This window comes from Hipposideros armiger, unplaced genomic scaffold (assembly GCF_001890085.2).
Source record: "Hipposideros armiger isolate ML-2016 unplaced genomic scaffold, ASM189008v1 scaffold_351, whole genome shotgun sequence".
Taxonomy (NCBI): Eukaryota; Metazoa; Chordata; class Mammalia; order Chiroptera; family Hipposideridae; genus Hipposideros; species Hipposideros armiger.
The window spans coordinates 433,715-446,340 of NW_017731701.1; positions in this window are offsets into that span (position 1 = coordinate 433,715).

Consider the following 12,626-nt stretch of genomic DNA (forward strand, 5'->3'; position numbering starts at 1 on the left):
AATCATTGATCAATTAGACAAGAAATATAGAGAGATAATTTGTATGAAACAAACATTTTTCATGTACACTGGGGCTCTTTGAAATAACAAAAATTTTCATTCAATTGATAAAATTATAAAATACATTACTTGCATATTCTATTGGGTTGTTGGAAAAGTCATGATGTATTTTTCCTGTTTTTCGTGGCAAAAATGCATCATGACTTTTCTGACAACCCAATATATTCTAGCTTTATAGGTTATTTTTTAACAATGGCAACCATATATTTTTAAACAAAAGCAGGACCTATGGTCTGATATGTAGAAGAGAAGGGGTTATTATAAACCAGAGGTAACTTTGGATAGCCAAATGTTCAATATATAACAAAAATTAAAATTAAGGAAATTTTGGTACCATGGAGACCTGGCTTCTGGACTTGGTTTCACTCTTATTAGCTACTTTATCTTTGAGCAAGGTACTTTGTCTTCCAGTGTTTCATTTTTCTTACCTATAAAGTAGAGGGGAAAAAACTAATTTATAATAATACCATAAAACTATGTTTAAAAATTAAAAGAGAAAATCCTACTAAAGTGTTTTGCACTGATGTGAGTACAAAGCAAATGTTAAATCACTTTTAGTATATTACTGTGTCATTTGTAGAGTAAAATCATCTTTGTTAAGGATAGGTTTTTACAATAAGCCACTTCTAGACATGTGAATAACAGAAAATGGCCATTTAAATTTGCCTTGGTGGATTACCTTGGTCATGTCTGGAAGAAGTTTATTTAAGGATCATGTCTTTTACTAACAAATGAAATGTCAGAGAAATAGCTGTCCCCGTCTTGGGAATGCAGAATCTTTTCTTGCTGTACATTATCTCCAGTCCTGAAAGTATAATTTGACACACCGTTTCCCCATTCAATATTTGGCCTTTTTTTGACAGACAAAATCTACTAACCAAATATAATAAAAGATACCATCCTCTAAAGATTACAAATAAGAAGGTGGGAATCATAACCAGGATACAGCCTGAGCTGGAAGGGGCAGAGTTTAGAAGAGGCTGTTAGTGCCCCCTAGTGTTAAATTTCCTCTAAGTTTTTTTGTTTTGTTGTTTGGGTTTTGTTTTGTTTTTTTCATAGTTGTTTACCAAGGGATTCCAAAATTTGAAGCCACTAAGCTCTATTCAAATGGTCCTTCATATTAGGTTGCTTCAAAACACACATACACACAATTGTTCTAAGAGAATAGCCTTAGACTCTCTAAAGATGAACAGTCGCATTTTTTCCCTAAAGAGAAGCCAACGTACAAATGAGTAGAGACATGATTAGCAGAGGAAATAGAATTCTGTATTTAAATACATTCATTAATTGAAGCAATCAAATAATCAGAATATGTACATTTGAATAGAATCTTTAAGCCTAAGTAACTCTACCTGAAGCAGTATAATTATGGAATCTAGTTAAACTCCTTACCTCGGCTTTTTTTTTTTTTTTAATGGAAACGCTGACGTCCTTAATACAGAGACCTGAACACGTTTATTCTAATAGTATCTATAGCTTACAGACAAGTCTCACTAAAATGTGCTGAGTTAACTTCTCAGGTTTGGGGCTTTTATTTCACAAGGGCAGGATGTTAAATTCATGACCTTCGAATGTTCTGAATGATTGTAGGTAACCACTGAATTAAATAACTAGTTTTATTTTATAGTTATTAATAGTCTTAAAGGAAGTATCAAAGTTATAGAAATTGGAAATTCCTTTTGTAGTTTAGTCAAAATATATTTGGTATTTTTGCTGGTTGAATCTCCTTTTCAAAACCTATTATAAAAGTGGCAGATAAAAATTTAAACTATTTCAGAACATTTATAGCCAGCTTAAACGGAACGGAAAGAGGTCATCATGAAGAGATACTTAATTGGCTTGATTTCAGCCTGACTAATGTTTCTGTCAATATGAATATGTTAAAACATATTTTTCTCCTTGAAAAGAAAACCATGTATGATGTGAAGCTGGTCTTAACAAACCTTGAGTTTGAATTAAGATATTTTATCTTTATTTTGATATAGCCCTTCTAAAATTCCAGCAAAAATACTTCTACTGGTTTTTCAAATCTGTTTTTGTACCTTAGTGTTGCTCTGATAAGGATCATTCGCAAGTTTTCTTCATTTTAAATTACAGCTTAAAATTTGAGGAACAGGGTGGTGGGCTGTCATTCAGCATTCACAGCCAGAATTACTCATTATACACTCAAACCATATTATACTTCTTCCCCATAATTTTCCCGTACAGTTACTCACAGTGCACTGTCCTTACTCTGCATGTTGACTCCTCCCCAAAACTTATTTTTATAAGACATCTAATGTGTCTTTAATCTAGTCCTTCCATATGCCTTAATTCAAATGCAAAAGAGTTTAAGGTTGTGATTATATTTGATGAGCATTTCCTGGGTGATGAGATCAATTAGTAGAGAGTGATAGCGTCTTTCCAAGAACAGACACTGAAGTAATTGGCATAGCTGAAAACACCGTTGGTAAAAATGTTGACATATGTACTGAAAAGAGTTGTCAAAAACAGGTGCTTAGATTCTTAAAAGTCCAACCATATTTTCAACTGCTCATTTATACATTTAACATTTTTGCTGAAGGAATCAAACATGTACCATGATGATGATTAACTATGCATGTTACATGATTGTATATGATAACCTATGAAATAAGATATAAAATAGTTTCATGATCAGTAGAATTTACTTGGACTTATTTTAAAAGACATTTTAAAGAAAAAAAAACCCCACCCTGAATAGAGATACAATGAGACTTTTTAGTAGATCAAAGCCATAGCAAATAACATGGGCAGGGGGTGGGGGGAAGCAGATAGTGATGCAATGTCCTTAGTCTTAATACAATATGAGAATTAGAGGTTCCCATAGATTAGGAAGGAGTCCAGATTTTAAATACAGGTACAAAATTCCCCAATTTTTCATTCTGTTTTGCTTTTATTCCATGATGACATTCCTAGAGAGCACAATGGACAAATCAATTAAATAAATAAGAGTCTTCACTTCCAAGGCAACACATGAGCACTATTTCACAAAGTGGGGGAATGAAGTGCCTAATCCGGCCACTGAAGTGAATCATACAATGACCTAAGCACAACATGCAGGTGTAAAGTCCATAGCAGTGAGAAAATACAAAATTTTCAAAAACAATAACATCCCAAAACAAGATATCTCTGGTTTAAGAATTGAAGACTCTCTCACCATTATCTACTAGTATTGAACAAACACATTTGAATATCTCTGGGGTTTGTTGAAAAACAATGAACAGGTAGCTTCTGCCCTTGAAAGAGTTAATACCAAGCCTGCCCTCATCCACACAGTGGACAGAAAATACCTGGGAAGTTTCCAGTGTAGGGGCCGGTGGCTCCCACTCAGCAGGTGGCTCCAGGGGTTGGTGACAAGCCCCAGGCCCTGGAGTGGGGCCTAGTTCCTTCTTAAGCAGAATCTTTGACTTGGATTTATCACCCAGGCCCTGGAGTGGGGCCTAGTTCCTTCTTAAGCAGAACCTTTGACTTGGATTTATCAACTTACATATTTCCCAGTCTAGGTCCTTTGAACTCTGATCTTTCCATTTTTCAGGAACCCTGGTTGCTTATTCCTACAGTTTGCCTGTCTTGCCTCAAGAATCTTGCCTGCCTCCTCAGTTCAGATTAACCTCACTCACTGTCTTGCCTTCCTAGGCTGTCTTCTTGCAGTAGAAATCCTGGTGTGCCTTCTCTGAATTAGCATTAACAAGGAGGATCTAAATATCTCAAACAAAAGGATGCATATATTAATGCATTAATTATCTATTTTTAATTTTCACTCATCATGTAAAGGTCACAACCCAAATGATAGAAAACTACATAGATTCTGTGTAAAGATTCAGAAGGGCAGCCAGGGGGTTCCAGTTCTATCACTGAATAACAAAATGTACAGAGGCACAACTTTCCTAACTATGGTGAACTTTGTGGCCGTACAAGGAATCCTTTTGTTTTGTGTGTTGGGTGAAAATATAAATTATGAAAGTTTCACTTAATGCTTTACACAATGCTGGGAAGATAGGAAGGCCTCAATAAATGAATAATGAACAATGGATGGAAAAAAGAAGGAAGGAGGGAAAGAAATAATGAGGACAATAAGAAGGAAGAAAGGAAATATTGTTGACTGACTTACGCCAAAGTGGACCATCAGCAAGTAACAAGCTCTTTGATAAGTAGGGGTGCTCTCTGGTCACACACAGCCCTTATCCACAAACTGCCTTCCAAGGGATATGAGGCAATGCAAGCAAGGGTTGGAACAAATACTGTTGAATCACTAATATTTATTAACAAGCATGCAAAATAATATAAAATAAAATGCAAGCAGATACAATCTGCTGCAGTAAGGCCTGGAAAACTCCACTTTGTCCTTAGATAAGCACATTGCCTCAGGTGTTCACTGAGACAGATGCAGAAGTATTCTCTAATAGGCATTAGAGAGCCTGAGCCAGACAAGAGACCCTCATGAGCTCTAAAGTTTGCCTGACTTGTAAGCCTTTTTATGCAGGGGTGGCATCTGCACAATCTTGCTAGCCAACCACGTGTCTTAAACACCACTCATTTTCATCAAAGAAAAAATTTTCTAGCATAGCTAATGCTAATTAATAAACACCTTGATATAGATTTCGATACTTCTCTTTGAATGTCTCCAAAGTATTGAATCTTGATTAGGGTATTTCAAATACTAAATCACTGCCCTTAAAGAATAGACACATACACTGCCCCATGCTCCAAACACACACTTCTGCTACCATGTTTACAGTGAGATATTTCGAAGTAAATTATTATATTGAAAGTAAAACAGGAAAGAAGGCATGGAGGAAAGAAAAAGGGAGGAGAGGAGGGATGGAGGTAAGGAGAAGGAAAAAAACCTCCAACCACTCAACCACTCCTCTGATGTATTCACTATTCTATCCATGTTTAATTACTTATCCCAAATACATTTTTTTTGCATGACTTTGGAAAGTCTCTCTGCTGGGAATTCTCCTCTTACCAACCACTCCCCAAAATAAGATACTAATTTAGCCACATGGTAAAGTTTTCACATAAAAAGTCAAGTGCTTTGAAATTTCAGGTCAAATCAATTGCTCCCTTTGCTACTTTCCCGCACCCCCAAAACTGCTTATCCATCTCTCAGAAAGTGTGTGTGTGTGTGTGTATGTGTGTGTGTGTTTGTGTTTATTTTTGATATGTTCCCTGGTATATTCTGAGCCCCTTAGCTCTTGGAATTCCTGGACCCTAGTAAAGGACCTATAAAGCAATTTGTCCAGTAAATGTTTGGTTAATTTAATTGCATTTTGCATTAAAAATGTCTCCTATACTATGATCCACCACAATATCAATTTCAAGTATTATTTTCCCATTTAGGTATAAAACAAACTATTAGATAAATGGAAAATGGCAGGTGAGTAGAAGGAAAATTTGTGATCCAATGGAAAAATTATGATCCAAATGAGTCTGAGTAGCATTGCAAAATGATAAGAGAAAATAAAGCCAAGAGTTTAAAATGTCAATTAGCAAGAACAAATTGCCTTTTGAAATCCAAGTTGAAAAACCGTTTCCAAAATATCTATTTTATTAAGTGGCAAATGAATTTCTTGGAATGTTTTCCAACTTGTAAAATTTGAGTAGAATAATTTAATTCTATTTTGCACTAAAGTATTCATTTGCTATCCCCAAATCTTAGATATTAATCATTCAGTTATTTTCAAGTTCAAGGTTCAAACCTATCTGAATTTTGTTTTTAATTATACACTTTGAGTTTTTGGTACTTGGCATCCACTGTGAAGAATTTTTTTTCTTAATTTTATACTTGATAGAACACCAGGGTCAATGTTGGGTTTTAGAATCAGTTTAAGAGTTCCCGACTCTTATTCACAGAATATTGTTATGATCTGCCGGATTTAAGATGAACCAAAAAGTATACTTTTCCCCAAAGGAAAACTGATGAGTGTTCCTGCAGATGTGATGCCAAATTGCCATTCTACTAACCTGGATATAGCTTTGGGGAGTTTGAAATCAGCAAGTTTTATATAACAGGTCATTTGCAAGGACTCGTAATGCACCCCTTCCTCGTCATCCCACTGGGCAAAGCAAGCTCCTGGGAGCTTTTTAAAAACAGAGATGACTAGCTTCCACTTCTGTAGAACCTCAGGTATCAGTATTTTTATAAAGCATCTATTTTTTTTCTAATATGTTGCCAACCTAGAGAACCACTATCCCTACGATTTATGCCAGAACTGGGATATTCTAGGATTATTTTTTATCTTAATATTTTTTAGGTTTTATTAATACATTTATACCTTGTCTTTCCAGTGAAGTAGCAGCTAGCCAGATGTCATATGTCTATAAAGAATACTTAGAAAAATAATACTTTTGTTATTTGGTGATTTTTTCTTTTGTCTGTATACTGAAAGACATCATCTTATCAAATGGTATTAATATATTATAGTAAAATAACAGAAGGTAGAGAGGAAGGTTATTGTTTATCCTGAAGCACTTAAAGCAATTAACCAGGAGTTAAGTAACCAGAGGCCTAAATAGAGTAGGGTTATTGCAATACTTAGCTTTTGGAAGAAAGAAATTAATCAAGAGTCGGTACAAATATCTTATAGATTCTTTCTATTGGGTTGTCGGAAAAGTCATGATGCATTTTTGCAATGATAAACATAGAAAAAATATGTCATGACTTTTCCAACAACCCAATAGTTATAGTACCCCAGGTTTCCCTTAAACAAAATGGGAAATAAATGAGGCCTGTCCTCGTGGCATCTTTCTCCACTCTGAGTCCATCGTGCTGCCCACTGGCTGACAAATATCCTTTACTGTAAGCTTGAATTCTCACCATTCTACTGTAAAAAGTCCCATTTTTGTGTTCACTCCTCATATATTTGCTCCCTGTATTCAATGGCGATAAACTAATACATGCTTGGGTTTCCGTGGCAAATAAAGAAGGACCTTTCCCCTTGTTGGGTGGATTTGCATTTTAACAGGAAACTTTAAAGATGAACAGGTTGAAAGTACAGGTCGTTTATTCATTTGAGAATGGAATGCAAGAAAGGAGGGGAACCTCCTATTGTCTCTTCAATCATGGTACTTAGCCAGATGTCCACATTGCCAAATTCTGACTATGGTCCTCTGGGTTTTAGTTAAAAGCTGAAAAATAATAAAAGTGATGTGTTATAAGTTGAGTTAATCAATAAAAATGTCAAATATAGAAAGAGGAGTTAAATAAAATACCTTATGCTATGGAAAGTGGACTGGATTGATAGCAATGCCCTTCGTTTGTATCGCTTTGTATAGAGTAACATTTGAGCAAGTCCTCCATCCTTTGTTAGATTTAAAACAATGAAATTAGCTTAAGCAGTTTAATATTTAATATGACTTACTTGTAGCAGTAATCTCATATTTAAATATAAAGTGGGAGAAAATTTCTGTGCTCAGCATTACCCATTGAAAAATTGTGTCCGATGCATAGTGTATTTTACCACCAATTAACTCAACACCTGTCATCAATTAGAAAAGGCGTAATTATAATTTATAACAGGTTTCCTTCTTGTTTACATGAGAACAATTTATCTTAAATAAGGCTGACAGGTGCCATTTATATTAGATTCATTCAGAACAACTTGTGAATGCAAGTCGTTGTTGAAAGTCAATCCTACTAAAAACTAATCAACAAATTAGTGAAATTAGTTGCAAGAAGAAACAATTGCAAGCAAATAATATACATCATTGCCATACTTGATCAATCTTAGATTTGGATTATCAATAGCTCTTTCTCAAGATATTTTGATTATATAAATGCACCCTGTTGGATCATATTTATATGAATTGCTTTCTTTATAATGAAATTCTCTACTTAGCTAATAAAATTTAGAGTTCAAGTTTTTGTAGCTGTAATATAATACTGAAAGTTCATTAAAGTAAGATTTTATTTCTCTTAAATTCTTTAAAGGTCAAAATGAATAAAAAATTACTATAATTTGAAGATTCATAGGGTTGGTGAACAATACATAAATACTTGATGCACTAGTCTAAAATCAATCAAAATTAAAAATAGAAATAGATTGAAATAAGTCAGACAGAAAAAGTGGAGAACCATATGACTTCACTCATGAGGCATACAAAACTGAAAGCAACAAATGCACAAAACAAACAAAAACTCATAGACACAGACAACAGTTTAGTGGTTACCAGAGGATAAGGGGGCAGCTGGTAGAAAAGGGAAAAGGAGCTTAAATATATGGTGATGGAGGGAGAACTGACTCTGGCTGGTGAATACACAATGTGATATATAGATGATGTATTATAGATATGTACACTTAAAACCTATATAATTTTACTAACCAGTGTCACCCTAATATATTTAATAAAGATAAAAAATAGAAATACATGAGTATTAAAAAAAGAAATGTCCATCAGAATATTGGCCCAATCATTTTAAGATTTTGATGTTAGTACATACAGTCATAACATTCATCTTCATAAACACTGAAAAGTTTTAAAAAATTGAAAGCAATTCAATAAGCTTAGGCTTTTTTATGAATAAATTGTAAGACTCATTTGAATATGACTTTTAAGTGGGCTGCTTTTTCACTTTAGCCCTGCCATTATTTTTCATCTTTCAATATACCTCAGGAAGTGGATTCCACATTGAAACTAGGATAGTTTATGCTATGAACTCATTACTCTGCTTTCATTCCTATAATAGCATTTATTATAGAAATATTTATTGAACTCAAAGATCACTGTGAACTAAAAACACATTGGTCTGAAAGTATTGTTGGCAATTGTATATTTGGCTCTCTGTACCCTTCAGTTATACTATTCTTTCCTCTTCTAGTTGCCTGGTGTCCTTAATCTGTCCCCTCCCTGCTCAGAGCTGCCATGGAAGCACCCTTATAAACATTTGCCCTTTTTGCTCATCCTATGTCCTACTGAGAATGTACCCACTAAGCCCCATCAAGAGTTCCCTGACTTTTGTTTAATCCAAACAAATAGGATAAAATACTTCAACCCAGTGTGATAATGATGCTAACAGGCATGTTAACATGCATTTTACCTTCAGCTGGCCAGGGATAGTGCGATCAAAAAATAGTTTCTCTAATATTGGAATTCTATGTAAAGTTATGTTAACCAAACGTATCAATGGTTATCCCACTTTACAAAAAATGCATCCTTGTTTAAGCCACCTACACACAGGACTATAAGTGATATACATTTTAGAACCCCACTGTTCCAATGAGTTTAGACCATTCATAAACCAAACTTTGCCTTTGCTCCACCACTGCCATAATTTTGCTCATATCTGTCCTCTCTCTCTAACCATCCTTCAAAGTTTAGCTCAAGTCTTAGCATTTCTATGATTCATAAGACCAACCTAGAACACAGTAGGTTCACCTTCCCTGAAAGATAAATATTGCTTCCAGGGCAAGTAGCATGTCTTTGGCATATAATGTTTCTCAATTATAATTCTAGGATAGAGGTTGTTGTGTGTATGTTTTTTTCTATATTTTTATGGGATTCTTCCTTTCAGTATAAGCTTACTAAGGGCAAGATATAAATTACATTACCTCCTCTGTACTCCAGTCATATTGTACACCTCTAGCTGACACAATTCACATTTGAATATTAACTCTTACAACATAGAATGAGCATCATTGTATTTCTAGGATATGAAGTATCAAAATATGATAGTTGACTCTTAATTTAACTGCTCAATAAACACAAACCAGTAAATTTTGGCTTAATTGTATAATCTACTTTAAAAAACAATGGAAATTTAGATAACAAGAGGCTTGTTATCTTTTATTTATTAGAAAAACTTTCTGCAGAAACACAACCATCTCATCCATAGAGGATTACATTACCTAAACAGGAACTGCTACAAGGTGTGATCAAAAATTACAGTGAATGTTTAAATTTAAAAAATATATATTACAGTAAAAGATACATTGCCATTAACCCCTCTCAAAATACTCCCCTTTCCTTCGAACACACTTATCCCATCATTCTGGCCACTTTCTAAAGAAGTTCTGGAAGTCCTCTTTCATGAGTATCTTTAGTTGCTCTGTCATGGCTGCCTCGATGTCTTGAATCATTTTGACTTTGGGGAAGAGCCAGTCATATGGTGCCATGTCCTGAGAATAAAATGGATGAGGACCCACTGCAATGTTTTTATTTGACAGAAATTGCCATATACCAGAAGCAATTTGTGACACAGAGCATTGTCATGATGAAGGATGAAGTAAAGACACTCACAAAAGAGGACTTCCAGAATTGCTTCAGAAAGTAGCAAGAACGATGGGATAAGTTTGAAGTGAGAGGAATTAATGGCAATGTTTCTTTTACTGTAATATATTTTTTTAATTTACACATTCACCATAGTGTATTGACACCTTGTATTAACATAGAATTTATGTCTGAGGGAATCTATGTTTTCTCCATCCCAATATGAAGTATTAGCAGTACTTGTTGAATAACTGTGGGTTAGGGAGCCTTGTTTAATAGAGTGAAGGCATAGGTATAAGTCATGTGGCAATTGAGAAATTATTAGGACCCTGGAAAAAAGAAGAACAAATTCATTCTGCACTTAAAATCATGAATGTAAGACATTAATCAATATTTTTGTTAATATATTTGGAATAAAACTGGTTTTCTTTGTAAAGCATATAAACCAGTGGTTCTCAATTAGGAAGAGGTTTTTGTCCCCCAGGGATGTATTTGGCAGCATTTGATGTAATTTTGTCACAATTTAAGGGGTGCTGCTGGCATCTAATAGGTTAGGCCAGGGATGCTGCTAAATGTCCTAAAAAAGCAAAGGACAGTCCCTCACAAAAAAAGAATTGCCCCACTCCAAATGCCAATAGTGATGAGATTTTAAAATTCTACTCTAAAATAACCCAAGAAAGGAAGTATTTTATCAAACTGCATATCTTTCTTTCTCAGTTATTAGAAAGTGGCTCATGTGTAGGTCTTTTGTTGGGGGACCAGGGGATGTGTTGTCTGTTCCTACCTAAAAAGTAAACACAAAATGAGGTCTGGGAAGCAGAGCCGAGGATGAACACAAAGAGGGCTGGTAGCCACAGAAAGTCGATTTCTGGAAGACCTCAGTGTTACGTTAACATAATGAAATTTGATGAACAGCAACCTTTGCTTGTCATGCTTGTACTCTTGCCAGTTTACGGTATATATAACACAGAATACAAGAATCAACCTTTTAAATCTGCTCAAAATCTTTTGATGGCCTTCCATCACACTTAAAGTAGGGAAGTTTATAGTGATAAACACTTACGTTAAAAAAGAATAAAGATCTTAGATAACTTTGTACCTCCAAGAACTAGAAAAAAAACAAACACAAAGTAAACCCAAAGTTAGCAGAAGAAAGGAAGTGATAAAGATCAGAGCAGAAATAAGTCAAATAGAGAATAGGAAACAACAGAAAAAAGTCAACCAAAGAGCTGGTTTTTTTGAAAAAATAAAATTAAACCCTTAGCTAGATCAACTAGATAGACTAATTAGACTATTGACAAGGCTCAAATAAATAAAATAAAAAATGAAACAGATATTACAACAAATGCCTCAGAAATGGAATGGATTATAAGGGAATATTATGAACAATTTATGTCAACAGATTGGATAACCTAAAAGAAATGGATAAATTCTTAACAACATACAACCTACTAAGACTGAGTCAAGAAGAAATAAAAAGTCTAAACAGACCAATAACAAATAAGAAAATTGGAGTCTAATCAAAAACCTCCCAATGAAGAAAAGTCCAGGACCAGATGGCTTCACAACTGATTTCTGCCAAATATTCAAAGACGTATTAATACCAACCCTTTTTAACTCTCCCCAAAAATAGGGGAGAGGGAATACTTCCAAAGTCATTTCATGAGGCTAAAATCACCCTGATGCCAAATCCAGACAAAAACACCCCAAGAAAAGAAAACTACAGGCCAATATTGCTGATACCATAGATGCAAAAACCCTCAATAAAATGCCAACAAACTGATTTAACAACACATTGAAAAGAGTATACAAGATGACCAAGTGTAATTTATCCCTGGGATACAAGGTTGGTTTAATATAAGTAAGCTAATCAATGTGATATATCACACTGAAACAAAATGAATGATAAAGGCCATATGACCATCTCAATAGATGAAGGAAAATCATTTGACAAAGTTCAATATCCATTGATGATAAAAAAACAAACAAAAAAAACAACTCTTAACAAAATAGGTATAGAAGGAGCTTACCTCAACACAAGATCTGATCCCTGGTTACTTCTCTGTTCCCATATCCTACCACTCTTTCTCTCTCCATGTGTTTCAGCACCTCTGGTCTATTTACTGTTTCCTATAAACACACTCCCCAAGCGTGCTTCCATCTCAGGGTTTTCTCTCTGACTGGACTATTTTTCCACCAGCATTCTTGTGGCTTCTTCCTTTAATATTATTATTATTATTATTATTATTATTATTATTATTATTCAGGTATAATATATATGGTTTTTACCACTAGCTACTCACTTCTAATGTTTTATTTCCTTCATAGCACTTTTT